Consider the following 15,822-nt stretch of genomic DNA (forward strand, 5'->3'; position numbering starts at 1 on the left):
TATACTGTATGGGGGCATTATACTGTGTGGGGCAGCTAAGGAGGGCATTATACTGTGCGGGGGCAGCTATGAGGGGCATTATACTGTATGGGGCTGCTATGGGGGCATTATACGGTATGAGGGCATTTGAGGGGGGCATTATACTGTATGGGGCAGCTATAGAGGAATTATACTGTATGGAGCCGCTATGGGGGCATTATACTTTATGGGGAGCATTATACTGTGTGGGGGCAGCTATGAGGGGCATTATGCTGTATGGGGCTGCTATGGGGGCATTATACTGTATGGGGCTGCTGTGGGGGCATTATACTGTATGGGGGAATTTATGAGGGGCATTATACTGTATGGGGTCTTCTATGGGGGGCATTATACTGTATGGGGGCATGTTGCTGTGTGTGGGGGGTAGCTATGGGAGCATTATACTGTGTGGGGGCAGTTATGGGGAGCATTATACTGTATGGGGCAGTTATGGGGAGCATTATACTGTATGGGGCAGCTACGGGGAGCATTATACTGTATGGGGTAGCTACGGGGGGCATTATACTGTGTGGGGGCGGCTATGGGGGGGAAGTATACTGGGGGGGCTGTTGGGCAAGGCGGCTGGCCATAGACGCGGCATGGGTCTTGTGGTGTTGGTGAGGGGTAGGGGGGCAAAGCTGAATTCTTGCACCAGGGCCCATGAGCCTTTAGCTATGCCCCTGGCTCCCTTGCAGAAAGTTGGGTCCCCTTTCTGTATGATTGGGACGATGTAGTGTCCGTGTAATCTATGAGAGACCTGTGGTTAGTGTGAGCAGGAAGAGGGGACATTAGAAGCAGGACACTGTAGAAAATAAATGGAGAAACCACCCTTTGGTCAAAGTAGGCCCCCTACCCCCTGTGCAGATAAACATGTGTCACAGGCTGTAAGGTGGCCTCTGTCTCAACCTGATGGGTTTTGCAGATGCCAAATCTTTAGCAAGGGTCATTGAGCAATGTATTTTTACTCATAAGAACTTCTTCTAAACATATAACAAAACTGAACATAAAATTGATAACATAGTAAGAATATTTCAGAAATGGCATGTTGACTATCTGTGTCCAATATCCATCAAAATGTAATGCCGTACTGCATCTTCAGCTGTAATCGTCGCTCCCTGTCAAGCTGAAGACGGCTCTCATGGACGATCTATATGAGCCGTCTTCAGCCTGACGATGAGCACCCGGACTGCTCACCGATCCAAACTTTTGATATGTCTCTATGACATATAAAAAATGTGATAAATGGGTGTAATTCCTATTTAAGTGTATGTTCAAACGCGTCGGATTTGCTGCAGCAAACTCTGCAGCAAATCCGACCCAGATTCCGCAGGAAATTGCTGCCAAAAGTCTGCTGCGGACAACGGTGATTACAACAGTTAGATAAGATGAAAAGTCATCCAAGGAGGCTGACTGCAGAAAGATTTTTTTTATTTTAAAGTGAAAATAGGATTTTGTTTTTCTTCTACTTGCGATTTTTGCTGCGGAATTGCAGCTAATCCACAGGCAAAAAATGCAACATGTGGCATTTGTTGCAGATTTTCACTTCCCAAATGAAATCAATAGAGAAAATCTGCAACAAATGTGGAACCATTCTTGCACTGCAGGTCAATTTCTGCACAGATATTCTACAGCACGTGGATGAGATTTGTTAAAATATCATCCACTTTACTGTTACTGTAATACTCTGCGAATTTTCCGCCTGCAATGCCGGATGAAAAATCCGCAGAAATTCCACTATGTGTGAACATTGCGCAGTTGTGCAGGTTTGGAACAAAGGATCTGCTATTTTTTTTGTAGAAGCAGGACTACGCTTGTCCATGGGATGTGTCTGGTAATGCAGCTCAGTCTTATTTACTTGAATGCAGCTGAGCTGCAATAACAGACACAGACCATAGAGAAGCGTGGCTGTTTCTAGAAAAAAAATCAGACCTTTTTTTCTAATCCTGAACAACCCCTTAAAACTCATATTTTAAAAAACAACATTTCCACATTGTTATACCATCAAGATCTGACTTAAAAAGCTGCAAATATTGGATTATACAGTCAGCACTGGAGGCTGAAACATTCAGGGCTACTTGGCTTTACTTCATTTATTCCGTAAATTATTAATGATAATGAGAGAACATCTGAATTGTTCTTATCACACTTCACTTGCATGTTGTGATAATGCTTTTATTAGGCTTGACATCTGCATCTAGAAATTTGCTTTTCTAAAAAAAAAACAGCAGGTGAATGGTCCAAAAATTGTGCGCAATTAAAAAAAAAAAAAAACAGGAAAGAAAAAGACTATTTTTTGTACAATTCTTTAACCCCTTGTAATCATAATGTTGCTTTAAAAGCCAGTGAATATTCCATAAGATAAAAGAACAACACTTTAAATTTGATGCTAAAAAGGTGAGCATGACCTATATGACAGTCGATGTCTTAAGTTGTACAGTCGATTACTCCTTACGGTCAGGTTGTTCGGGTTGATGGCAAGCCAGTGTCCACAGATAGGATCCTCATTCGGGTAGTAATGTATTCCATCATTCAGTCATAGCTTCTCTATTACTGCACTCTATCATAGACCCGGTGAGCCTTTCTTCATGTAGAAGCACACTTGCTGGATCGGAACTTGTATACGTTTTAACATTTTTGGCCTCAATGTTTTGCAGCAGCAAATCAATGAGAAAATAAGATACATTTCTGTAGAGCAATGTCATCTATGGTACACACATTAAAAGTTTAGTGTTGGTGGCTACTGGGTGGTTGTGTGGTGATTTTATAAGCTTGCCACACAATATGACAACACAGCTGAGAGCAGTGGGTATATAGGAGTCAAATTAGGGTCTATACATGGTCTAACATCTCTGTGGAAAGTGGGACATATGTTCTAGCACCTGATATGGCTGCTTTCTTCTAAAGCATATTGCTGTGTGGTGCTTTAGAAGACAGCAAGTATGTTTTTCTAATCATGGACAACCCTTTTAAGCTACTACTGTTATGCGGGCACAATATGCAAGTATAAGGGGGTACTGTAGAAAAAAAGGACATTGCATTCCAGTTTGAAAATTTGAGCACTGCATACCTGTACAATGTGAGCCTTGTAAGAAGTTTTACTAGGGCATTGTATGTTGGTTTTATTTGGCACTGTGTAGCATTCTTATTTGGGAGATTATTGCTGTTACTATTTGGGTACTGTGTGGTAATTATTTTTTTTAGTACTACATGGTAGAATTATTTGGCCACTTTCTGTGGTATTATGTAAACATTGTATGATGGTTTTAACTGAGCACTGCACGACAGGATTGGAAAAGCAATGTGGAGTTATTATTTGTGTACGTAACAGAAATATTATTGGGGCACTTTACGGTAGTTTTGGCACTACATATAATTATTATGTGGTCAATATCTGTTAGAATTTTTATAATAACTGAATTGTGGTTTAATTTGGCCACTGCATGCTGGAATTATGAGGCATTATTTGGGCACTTTATTATAAATAGTGGTTTTATTTGGATACTACATGTTTTACATAGCCCTTTTAACCTTAACTAAGTTTGGTCACTATATGGTGGCATTAATTGGGCATTGGGTGGCTTCAGACAATCTCCTTTAATTTTCCCTATTAAGGCCTGCTGGGCTAATAGATGGGGGTAACTGCAATAAGTTCCTAACTAGAGGCAAAAGCTACATCCACCATGGCCTACATCTCTGAAGGACTACATACATCCATATAAATTAAAGCTAGAAATAAAACCCTGCTCACTTAAATATTACTTCTTCCCACTTCTGAATTGTATATGGCCAGACCGCTCATGAACACAAGATGTGATTAAGCTCTTTAATGTATTCCCTGTAGCAATTCCATCCCTGAGAACAGATGGGACAGGGACAACAGCTTCAGGTGTTCCATTGTCTATTTGCTTACATAGAGTCAGTCCATACATTAAGGAATGCATACAGTATATAATATATATATATATATATATATATATATATATATACACACACACACATATATATATATATATATATATATATATATATATATATATATATATATATATATATATATATATATATATATATATTAGAGAATCTCCTTAAGAAATAGTATCATAAGTTAACATTCTCTGGGTTACATGAATCTGGTATAGGAGAAAACACTCCCACCATACAAATTATTGTAAATATGATCAGTAGGGGAAACTGTGGTATTATAGTTTCTGAAAACATTTAAATTAAATGTAAAAATTGAGTATAACAAATGTGATTATTTAATTTCTTTATCTTAAACAATATTTACATTGAAAGTTTTATGTAGTCATGATCTCATGTTTTGTACACTTATATTTTACTGCTTTTAATCAAGTATCACTCCACTAAAACCTTGGCACATTCAGCAAATGACCCTGAGTTCCAGGGATTTATTACAATCTCAGGGTCTTTTATTACGTAGACAGATATGTTATGTTATACTTTAATGTTGGCTTGTTGTGAACACTCTGTTCTGCTTATTTCTGAGCAGAACTGATCTGGATGGTACAAGTCCCATTCTACAACCAGCATTACAACCATAGACATAAATTACACATCTCTATATGTAAGAGGTTAAATTTTATGTATTTTTGTTCTTTACAATCTTAATAAACATGTGGGGACATAAAACAAAATAATAAACAATATCAAATTATTCACATAATGCATTTAATAAAGGATTACACTTCCTATTTTATATTTATCTAGATGTGGGGTCAAATGGACCAATTTAACCTAAACCTCTTGATTCTACTATTGTAATCTAAAATTAATTACGTGGTAAATCCAATTACAACTGACAATTTGATATAATCCAGCAGATTACTTACATCGGATTAGGAGTTCACATGATTTTAATGCTTCTAGATATCTGCTGATCAGGTAATTCTTGCTTAATCTGAAGGGTAGAGTCTATGAATGAAAGCTATCAGACGCAATCAATGTCACAGCAAAAAACGCATTATACACCAATTGTTCAGCATTGTAATCCAAGCTCCAACAACCAGAAAATCAAATAGATAAAACAGGGTTCATGTGCTATGCAAAGCATTACAAACCTCCCAATTTATACTGGATAACAATACTTCTGTTATATATGGGTTCTTGCTTCATGGGTAGACTGCGCTGCGCACAGATTTGTCTCCTTTTTACTGGGACATAATTTTTACCTTGCCTTGGTTGCTTGATTTGGGTGATTCAAGCTATATTCATGTGTAATAAAGCATAGTTATGTTCTGGGCTGTTTCTAGAATGTCAATATGAGGTACGTCACGGTGCTATAGGCTAGGGTAGTGAGCGCTGTTCACAAAATAGCATGCATTTTTTGGGGGATTCTAAATTAAACCAAATGTAGCCAAGTAACAATGTATAAATAATACTGCAATAGAGTGCACAAATAATACTACCATACAATCCCCACATACCAGTGCCAGAAAGTGTAGACAAAATACTTCCCTAAACTAATCATGTAACAGTGCCATACATGCATATCATACAGTGCCTAAAATAATGCCAGCATGTAATGCCCAAATAATACTACTATACAAAATCCAATGACGGCATAAAGCATGTAGTTTAATAGATTTTCCAGCCCTATAGAATATTGAAGTCAACTGAATATGGGAAAAATAACAACAGAAGTTGTACTTCATTTTTTAAATCCCCTGTTGCTTCCGTACCAAAATCAAACCATATTCAGTTGATTTAAAAAACATTGTTATGGGATTAAATATCCCTTTACATTTTTAACATTTAACACTTAAAAGGAAGAAAAGTGATTCTTGTGACTTATAATTTCATGTTTCAGTACTCTGTACCCTATTCCTGTGTCAGCCACGATGCCTGTAGTGTCTGCTACAGTTTCCATGTAAGAGTGACAGTCACAGTACCCATGTAAGAGTGACAGTCCCAGTACCCATGTAAGAGTGACAGTCACAGTACCCAGGTAAGAGTGACAGTCACAGTACTCATGTAAGAGTTACAGTCACAGTACCCATGTAAGAGTGACAGTCGCAGTATCCATGTAAGAGTGACAGTCACAGTACCCATGTAAGAGTGACAGTCGCAGTATCCATGTAAAAGTGACAGTCACAGTACCCATGTAAGAGTGACAGTCGTGGTATCCATGTAAGAGTGACAGTCACAGTACCCATGTAAGAGTGAGTCACAGTACTCATGTAAGAGTGACAGTCACAGTTCTCTTTTAAGCGTTACAGTCACAGTACCCATGTAAGAGTGACAATCACAGTACCCATGTAAGAGTGACAGTCACAGTACCCATGTAAGAGTGACAGTCGCAGTATCCATGTAAGAGTGACAGTCACAGTACTCATGTAAGAGTGACAGTCGCAGTATCCCTGTAAGAGTGACAGTCACAGTACCAATGTAAGAGTTAGAGTCTCAGTACCCATGTAAGAGTGACAGCCATAGTGTCCACATAAGAGTCAGCCTTCTTGCCCCTTAAAGACCAGCCCGTGTTTCAATAAAACAGCCACACTGCCAGCATATACAACCACAGTATTCCCGTAACCATGTCAGCCATATTGCCTCATATTAATGCCAGCCACAGCGTTCCCATAACAATATCAGCCTTATTTCCTCATAATAATGCCAGCCACAGTGTTCCCATAACAGCCACAGAGTCACTCAATGCCTCATAACAAAGTCAACCAAAATAGAAATACCTCAATCTTCACAGTACTGTAGTGCTCCCTCTATTAGCTGATGATCACTTCTACGGTAGATTTAATTCAACTGCATCCATATCCTCCTAAGCATAGTGACAATCTACTGCCTAGACACCAGGGTGATTGGGAAAGAGACCGGAAACTTATGCCTCAGTCGTCCAGGCTTAGAGATGTCACTCCCTAAGTTTGCATCCTGTTATCCCCTGTTATTTATTTTTTTAAATCTCTTTATTAAGTTTTAATAAAGTAAAAAGGAACAACAATAAACACATTTTTTACATGAATTACAGCCAGCAAATATCAGAGTAAATATCCCACTCCCTACCCTCCCTACCTTTACGTATTTCAAGCTAAGTCAAGTGGAAGCGCATCTACCCTAAAGATATTGGAGTCCACATTAGGTTGTTGTTAGTAGATCATACGATTGTGTGGGAATGTAGGATGTTAATCGCACAATAAAATATTTTTTAGCCAACAATTAGTCTATGTATATGGCCATATGACAGTATACAGTAGAGATTTAGATTTTTCGAATTAAGTTTAGAAATGTAAGTCCCCACATATGCATACTGTATTTGCATGTGCAACAGTGGAAGCTGATGGAGTGGATGTACATCATATTTATTTATTATTTCCTGTTGCGTATAACTTATATTACGGCAGCGCTGTACAGCCATCATTTAGATCAGTCCCTGCCCACACGAACATAGAGAACATATAAACTCCATGCAGATGTTGATCTTGGTCGAATTTTAAGTACGTAGAAGCCGGCATAGGTAGGGAGAGTAATGGATATGGAATTTCTCTCATAATCGTTCTTATCTGCAGAAATTTGTAGAATTGAGTTTTATCAGATTGGTTCCCAATCACTTACCTTTGAAAATCAAATACATATATCTAAATGGCATAGAGATCTGAACGGCCAATTTTCAAGAGACCAGTGGTTAAGAGCATTCTCCATCTCTCTTAAATCCTCTTCCTGTACTAATCATCAAGAATTATATTATAAAATATTCTATAGATGGTATCTCACTCCGTATAAACTTTCCAGAATATATAGTGATGCATCGCCCCAATGCTGGAGAGGCTATAACCATTTGGGATCCATACTTCACATATTTTGGGAATGTCCTTTATTATTATTTTTTTTAAATTCTTTATTTTCAAGGCTAACAGCCAAATTTTTACAACAAAAAAGAATACAGATAAACGTCCATACATACATACATACGGGGAGGGTGATATACATGTACAAGGTTAGGAATGCATTGAATTGAGTGATATAACCAAAATTTAGCCGTGTATAACAACCCTGTCATTTCTAGATTATAGTGTTATAAACTCCCCCCCCCCCCCGTGCACATAAGAGGTAGTGAAGGACACAATGAAGGAGGAAAAGATGAAGGATGGACAAGTGGGTGGAGGGATAGTTGCTCCCTCCGGGGACATCCCCGCCGCCCCAGGCCACGTCCAATAAAGACTATTCACCAATGCTCGTCTGTCCCAGAATGTCTTTGTAGGAGTTAGAGTCCTGGAATATAATCCACAGAGCCCAAGTGCGGCAGAATCTGGCATGATTATCATGAATGCTCGAGGTCAAGTCCTCCATGTGCATTATGTAGTTAACCTTGGAGACCCAGAGGGACAGAGTGGGAGGAGAAGAATTCTTCCATCGCAAGGGAATGCAGTGTCGCGCCGCCATCACTAGATAGTGCAGCAGGGAGCGTTTGTAGGTGTTTGCTGGGATATCACAGTGATGGAGAAGGAAGAAAGCCGCGTCCATAGTTAAGCTGGTATCTGTTACCTCGTAAATCACCCTTTTAACCCCATTCCAGAATTCTGCAAGTAGCGGGCATGACCAGAAAGTGTGAAGGAGGGTACCATTGTCCAATCCACATCTCCAGCAGAGAGGAGATATATTAGGAAAAATCCGATGTAGGCGCACCGGGGTCCTATACCAGCACGAGAGTAATTTAAAGCTAGGCTCTTGGTAACGCGAGCTAATTGAGGTTTTATGAACAAGAGAGTTTGTGGTTAGGGTAATACCCAGATCCGACTCCCATTCAGAAATATACCCAGGCGCTGGGAGGCCAGGCGGGTTCAGGAGGAGATGATAGATCGTGGACAATGAATGACGAACCGGCTCAGCGCCCACGCACAATTCTTCCAGTAGGGACTTCGGAGATAGGAATAGTTCCGAGGGTGGTAAAGAGGAGTAGATATGGCGGAGTTGAAATATGCGCCAGTAACCCAAAGAAGGGAATTCAGGCATCTGTGTCAACTCCTCAAGGGAGAGCCATTCCGAGTTCTTCAGAAAATGCTCTGCCCTAAATACACCCATCGCTGCCCAAGACTTGAACACCGAGTCACTCAACCCTGAGGAAAAAGATGGGTTCCCCAGGATCGGAGACATGGGGGAGCAAAGAGGCAGGAGGTGTGAACGGACCGCTACGAGGGCACAACATCTGAGCGTGGGACCGATCGTGGGGTGATGATGTAAGGATGTGAGAAGTCCGCGTTTCAGCCACGGAGATACCTCGAGAGTGACCGTCGAGAAGCTTTGTTCAATACCTACCCATACCTTAAAAGGGGCGTGTCTACACAATCCACTATGCGCACCAAATGAGTTGCGTTGTAATACGAGCGAATGTCAGGAAGAGCCAGACCTCCCGACTTCCGAATGTCCTTTATTATTAACCTTTTGGCAATCTATTAGCGCACTACTAAATGAGGTTACAACTCAAAATATCAACCTCACGCCGAAACTTGGGTTACTACGGCTTGGAATTGAGGTTATTCCCAAACAATTCCAAATTGTAATATGTCATATTTTAATATCTGCCACATCAGCTGTAGCGTTCAGATGGAAAACATGTAACATCCCGACTATCACAGACATCATTAAAAGAGTCAATACAAACTATCAATATGAATATATTTATGCCTGTAGCATACAAAGACATGACCGGTTCTGTAAAGATTGGATGTGCTGGAATAATTCTGTATATGCCGTACCACTCCCTTTCTAGTGGGAGCTCATCCGTTGCCTGTTGTATACATTTTATTTTTTCTTTATGACCTGTATACGTTCTTCACATTTATTTTATTTACCTTTTATTACCCATATTATTTTGAATCCCATTTTCTCAAAATGTTAAAACTTATAGGAATTAACGATTTAATTATTATTTGAGACTAACTATTTACTTCTACCTGCGAGTAGAACTGTTATACACATATATTTTCTGATGTCTCAACTGTTTAATAAAGACATATTGAAACAGATCTTGGTCGAATTTTAACCCAGGATCCTAGTGATGCAAGGCAATAAACATTGCTAACCAATGAGAGACAATGCTGCCCCAAGATCATGCAGTTACTTGAAACATACCTAGGAACAAATACAAGTACTAGATCCAGCAACACATGTTCATCTGCATATATCTTCTTCTTTACAATAGTAAGCATACAAGCACAAAGTATGTCCACACATTGCTTTAAGATCTACCAAATGTGAACTAGATTATTAAAGGCCTTGTACACCTTTGAAAGAATTTTTTTTTTTTTTTTTTGTAAATCAGTGTTTTATGTGTTTTTAAAAAAAGTTTAAATTGACTATTATTGTTTTTTTTAAAAATGAAATTTTTAGGATACAGTTTCTATGTATCCTCTATACATAGAAACTGTATCATTCTCTCTCAGCCGATTCCATCAGTTCAGTTGAACTGACGGCTCAGCTGAAAGCGGGTACTGTGTTTCTCTGACATATGGGATTCAGCTAATGTTCACTCACATCTAAGTTTTATTAAATAAAACATTGACTTATTATAAAAAATTAAATCCTTTCAACGGTATACATAGCCTTTATGTAAAATGTGCAGAATAGCAACCCATTGGGACACATGAAACAATTAAGGGTATGTTCACACGACCTATTTTCAGACGTAATTCAGGCGTTTTACGCCTCGAATTACGCCTGAAAAGACGGCTCCATTACGTCTACAAACTTCTGCCCATTGCTTGAAATGGGTTTTATGATATTCTGTTCAGACGAGGTGTAATTTTACGCGTCGCTTTCAAAAGACGACGCGTAAAAATACGCCCACGTCAAAGAAATGCAGGACACTTCTTGAGACATTTTTGGAGCCGTTTTTCATTGACTCCAATGAAGAACAGCTCCAATTACGTCCGTAAAAGACGTCGCGAACAACGCGAGTACATGCAAAAACATCTGAAATTCAGGAGCTGTTTTCGCCTGAAAACAGCTCCGTAATTTCAGACGTATTTTGCGTTTGCGTGTGAACATACCCTAATAGTGGTAGGTTTTGATTTAGTTTAGTCATATTTAATTGTCAAATAAAGGCTCTCCCAATGTTGTCATTCAACCAATTTCCAACTTCCATGTGTAGTGAAATTTCTATTATCCACAGTTCGGCACACGCTTATTATATTTATTTACAGGGTCTTGCCCTGTTCAATATTTATCGGCTGAGATTGTAGCTTTGGAAAAATCAATATTTTCTGCTATGTGTCAAAGACTGGAGTGCTCAGAATGTCAATCAGCCCCCCCCCCTCCACATGTCCAGTGGTACACTACCCAGAAATGACCCTCCTCCTCTTTCACTACTCTTTGAAGCTTCTCCTTTAGAAATTAAATATTAAGAGATACACCAGTGAATGTGCTGAATAAGACCGTCCTCAAGGACACAGCAATGACCCTCCCCCTCCTCTGTCTTACTCCCTTACACCTTAATCTCTAGCATATATTGCTAGCACAATAACCATTCAATCCAAAAAATGATTTATAATTTCCTGATCTTTTCTTATTACTTTTAATGCTTTTTTACGCTGAGCTCCCTACTATGTATTTGTCTTTTCTATAATAACTGTTACTTTGCCAATCACACCTCCTCTGTCCTCGCCGTACCTCCTTCTGTCACTCCTTCTGTTCACAATAATATCCCCCACCTCTATTTTCTGCTCTGAAAAAGCTGGAAAATCTGAAACAAAGCCTGAGATTTCTACATCCAAGCTTATGAATCAGGACTCTCAGGCGTAATTACAATCATCAGCACCAGCAAGTAATATAAGCTTTCTCCATGTGCAAGGCTGAGATGGCGATGTAGACTGGTGTAATATATTTCTCATTGAAAGTCGATGTAGCTCTTTCTAAATGTCTCAAAATGGCAAATTTGTCCTTCCTACTCTTGGGAGATGCAAATACAACAAAACAAGGAAGCAAAAAGCACAGGGAATCAATGAAATGAATATGTAACGTATTCCTGTTCAACCACATGGCTCCAGTGAGCAGTCTGTACATCTGTAAGATCCCATTCCAAACATACATGGACATTAATGAGTTAATAGCAATACCCAGCCAATTAAACCTTATGCAGAGGTTAATAGAGGATATGTGCCTTCTAAAATCACATAGTCCAGCTTACTCTGCCTTCAATACAGTTTCATATCTTATATAAGAAAAATACACAATGGACCCTGCACTCATATATGGCCAGTAAACAGTACTGAACTAAAAAAGATAAGACAACAGGACATCTATACTTCTACCAGAAAGCGTCATTAGATCATCAATGTCTTGACATTTGGAATGGTCTGAGAGGTAAATCAATAATCTATACTAATTCCTAATGGAAATACCCTTTCTATTTAGAGATTTGCATAAGGTAAGGAAATTATAAGAGGTACTAGACCATTATTGATTATAGTGAATGTAATGAATCAAATATATGTGTATATATTCATTGCTCTACACAGAATTGTATTTACATCACTACGTGCTATCAAATAAGGTTTGCACAATGTTTGGAGTCTACTAGAGAAAGTTATTATGAATGTCCCTACTTCCCTGTCACGGTTTGTGAGTATGTGGACCCACTAGGCCGCACCTCCGTAGCGGGGAGGCAGCTGGCCAAACAACAGGGAACTCCAGCAATACAAAGTACCGCACAAGGGTACCTGGATAGTCCAGACAATGGCCGCAGCTCTGGCACAGATGGAGGTGGGAGCAGCAGGTAACGCCAGACATGGCGGATGACAGCAGGTGCCACAGGTTGCACCAGATGTGGCAAATCACACTGGATGTGGCAGATGGCAGAGGACGTGGTGGATGACACAGGACGTGGCAAACAGCAGGTGCAGTAGACACGACTCCAACTAGTAGGCACAGGAACAAGAACACAGCACGGGATACAGGAACAGGTAACGGGGCATGGGTGGCACCTGGAACGGGAAACACTAAGGGACCATTTGCAAGACAGACTTGGGATATACTAACAACGCTCAGGCAAGGATCAGAAAGGCTAGGGCCTTCTTATAATCCAGGAAATCATGTGAGTTGATGATGATGATTGTCTTCATGTGCGCCCTTTAAGAGCGGGCACGAGCGTGCACGCGCACCCTACGGGACACAGCGGACCGGAGCGGAAGTGAGCGCTGGTGTCTCCTAGGAAGGAGAGAGGGACCAGCGCTCACAGAACCATCCCCCCTCTTACGCCCCCTCTTCTTGGGACCAGAGCGAGAGTGGAACTTCTTAACGAGAGCAGGGGTATCGAGGTTCTCCTCCGGCTCCCAGGACATCTCCTCAGGACCAAACCCTCTCTAGTTCATCAAATAGAAAGTCCTTCCTCCTACCCTTTTGCAGTCCAGGATCTCCCTCACCTCGAACACATCAGAAAAACCGCTGGGAGCAATTGTGGAACTGGAAGTCTTGCTGTAGCGGTTCAGGACCACTGGTTTCAGGAGGGACATATGAGAGGAGTTGGGGATTCTGAGGGTAGGAGGCAGCCGCCGTTTATAGGAGACAGGGTTAATCTGTTGCAGAATCTCAAAAGGACCGAGGAACCTGGGAGAAAAATTGTATGAAGGCACCTTCAAACAAATGTTCCGTGAGGACAGCCAGACTTTGGTACCTGGAAGATACTGAGGCGACTCTCTTCTCTTTGTGTCCGCTTTTCGCTTCATGCGATCGACTGCCAGCAAAATAGAGGACAGGGTCTGTTGTCAGATTTGCAGAAAGTCCCCAAATGCAGAGTCAGCAGTGTGTACCTGAAAAGTAGTAGACACTGGAAGAGGGACTCTAGGATGTTGACTGTACACAATGTAAAACGGAGTGGAAGTGGTGGACTCGCTTGTGTGGTTGTTGTACGAGAACTCAGCCCATGGAAGAAGCTGTACCCAGTTATCATGCTGTAAGTAGATGAAGTGACAGAGATAATTCTCCATGATCTGGTTGATCCTCTCGACTTTTCCATTGGACTGGGGGTGATAGGCTGAGGAAAAGTCCAATCTCACGTCCAGGAGTTTACAGAGGGCTCTGTAGAATTTCGAGGTAAACTGAACCCCCCCCCCCCCCGATCGGACACAATGTTGAGGGGCAAGCTATGCAAGCGGAAGATGTGCTGAGTGAAGAGACTCGCCAGTCGGGGAGCAGAAGGTAGGCCGGTCAGCGGGATAAAATGTGCCATCTTCGTGAACTGGTCCACCACCACTCAGACAGTGTTGCATCCTGCTGAGGGAAGAAGGTCAGTGACAAAGTCCATCGCAATGTGCTGCCAGGGGGCATTGGGTACAGGCAGAGGTTGAAGCATGCCGGCAGGTTTGGAGTAAGTAACCTTGTTAGAAGCATACACCTTGCAAGAAGAGACAAAGTCCATAACATCCTTGGGTAGCGTGGGCCACCAGAAGTGACGAGCAATCAGGTCTCGGGTTTTACAAACACCAGGGTGCCCAACCAGTTTAGAACTGTGTCCCTATTCCATTTGAGAATTCTTCTCCTGTCTGCCAACCGAACAAAAGTCCTCCCTAGAGGGATGTCCCTAACCTGCAAAGGTTTGGCAGTGACAATGCAGGATGGGTCTATGATACTTTGAAGGACTCCACCCTGTCATTAGTCTCAAATGACATGGACAGAATCGACCCTCACATTTTTGTCAGCGGGACGGTAGTGGAGCATAAATTGGAAACGGGTGAAGAACAGCGACCATCTGGCTTGACGGGGATTCAGACGTTAAACGGACTGAAGGTAGGTGAGGTTCTTATGGTAGGTGTAGATCAGGATGGGGTGAGCTGCGCCCTCTAACAGATGTCTCCACTCCTCCAGAGCCAATTTGATGGCCAGTAGCTCCCGATCCCCAATAGAGTAATTGCGCTCTGCAAAAGAAAATAGTCTTGAGTAGTAGCCACATATTACTGCTTTTCCTTTGGCGCTCCTCTGGAACAGAAGTGCACCTGCACCAACAGAAGAGGCGTCCACCTCCAGAGAAAACTGCCGAGATACGTCAGGATGATGGGGGATCGAGGCTGAAGTGAAGGCCTTTTTGAGACTAATAAATGCAGACTCTGTCTCTGGAGTCCACACCTTGGCGTTCACACCCTGCTTGGTAAGGGTGGAAATTGGAGATGTCAGTGATGAGAAGTTTGGGATAAACTGCCGGTAGAAATTGGCGAATCCCAGGAAACGCTGTATGGACCTCAGTGGCCACTCCAGGACAGCTCTCACTATCTCAGGATCCATCTTGAGACCTTGATCTGAAATTATGTAGCCCAGGAAGTACAGAAAACTCTTCTCAAAGATGCACTTCTCTAGCTTGGCATATAAACGATTCTCCATTAATCGTAGTAGTACTCGACGGACATTCCTCTGATGAGTCGTCGGATCTGGGGAGAAAATCAAAATATCATCGCAATAAACTACAACACAGATATAGAGGAGATCTCGGAAGATATCATTAACGAATTCCTGGAAGACCGTGGGAGCGTTACACAGCCCAAATGGCATCACCAGGTACTTATAGTGCCCGTCTCGAGTGTGGAACGCCGTCTTCCACTCGTCCCCTTGACGGATTCGGATCAAATTATAAGCCCCACGCAAGTCCAGTTTAGAAAAAATTCTAGCTCCTCGTATACGATCAAACAGTTCAGATATAAGTAGCAACGGGTATTTGTTCTTGACCGTGATCTGGTTGAGACCACGGTAGTCAATGCAGGGTCGAAGGAATCCGTCTTTCTTTTAAACGAAGAAGAACCCAGCCCCGGCCGGGGTGGAAGACTTCCGTATGAAACTCCTCTCCAAATTCTC

The 15,822-nt window shown here is 41.4% G+C and overlaps 1 protein-coding gene across 1 annotated transcript in view; it reads right to left on the reverse strand.

The window, feature by feature from the left end:
* The window catches only part of LOC142749560 (immunoglobulin superfamily containing leucine-rich repeat protein 2-like), a 78,347-nt gene extending 71,531 nt beyond the window's left edge, over positions 1 to 6,816 (reverse strand). The window contains exon 1 of the mRNA XM_075857759.1: positions 6,723 to 6,816. The gene's annotated coding sequence lies outside the window, so the exon portion shown is untranslated. The remainder of the gene's footprint in view (positions 1 to 6,722) is intronic.
* Positions 6,817 to 15,822: the final 9,006 nt, after the last annotated feature.

The sequence above is a fragment of the Rhinoderma darwinii genome, chromosome 3 (genome assembly GCF_050947455.1).
Source record: "Rhinoderma darwinii isolate aRhiDar2 chromosome 3, aRhiDar2.hap1, whole genome shotgun sequence".
NCBI classification, from domain to species: domain Eukaryota; kingdom Metazoa; phylum Chordata; class Amphibia; order Anura; family Rhinodermatidae; genus Rhinoderma; species Rhinoderma darwinii.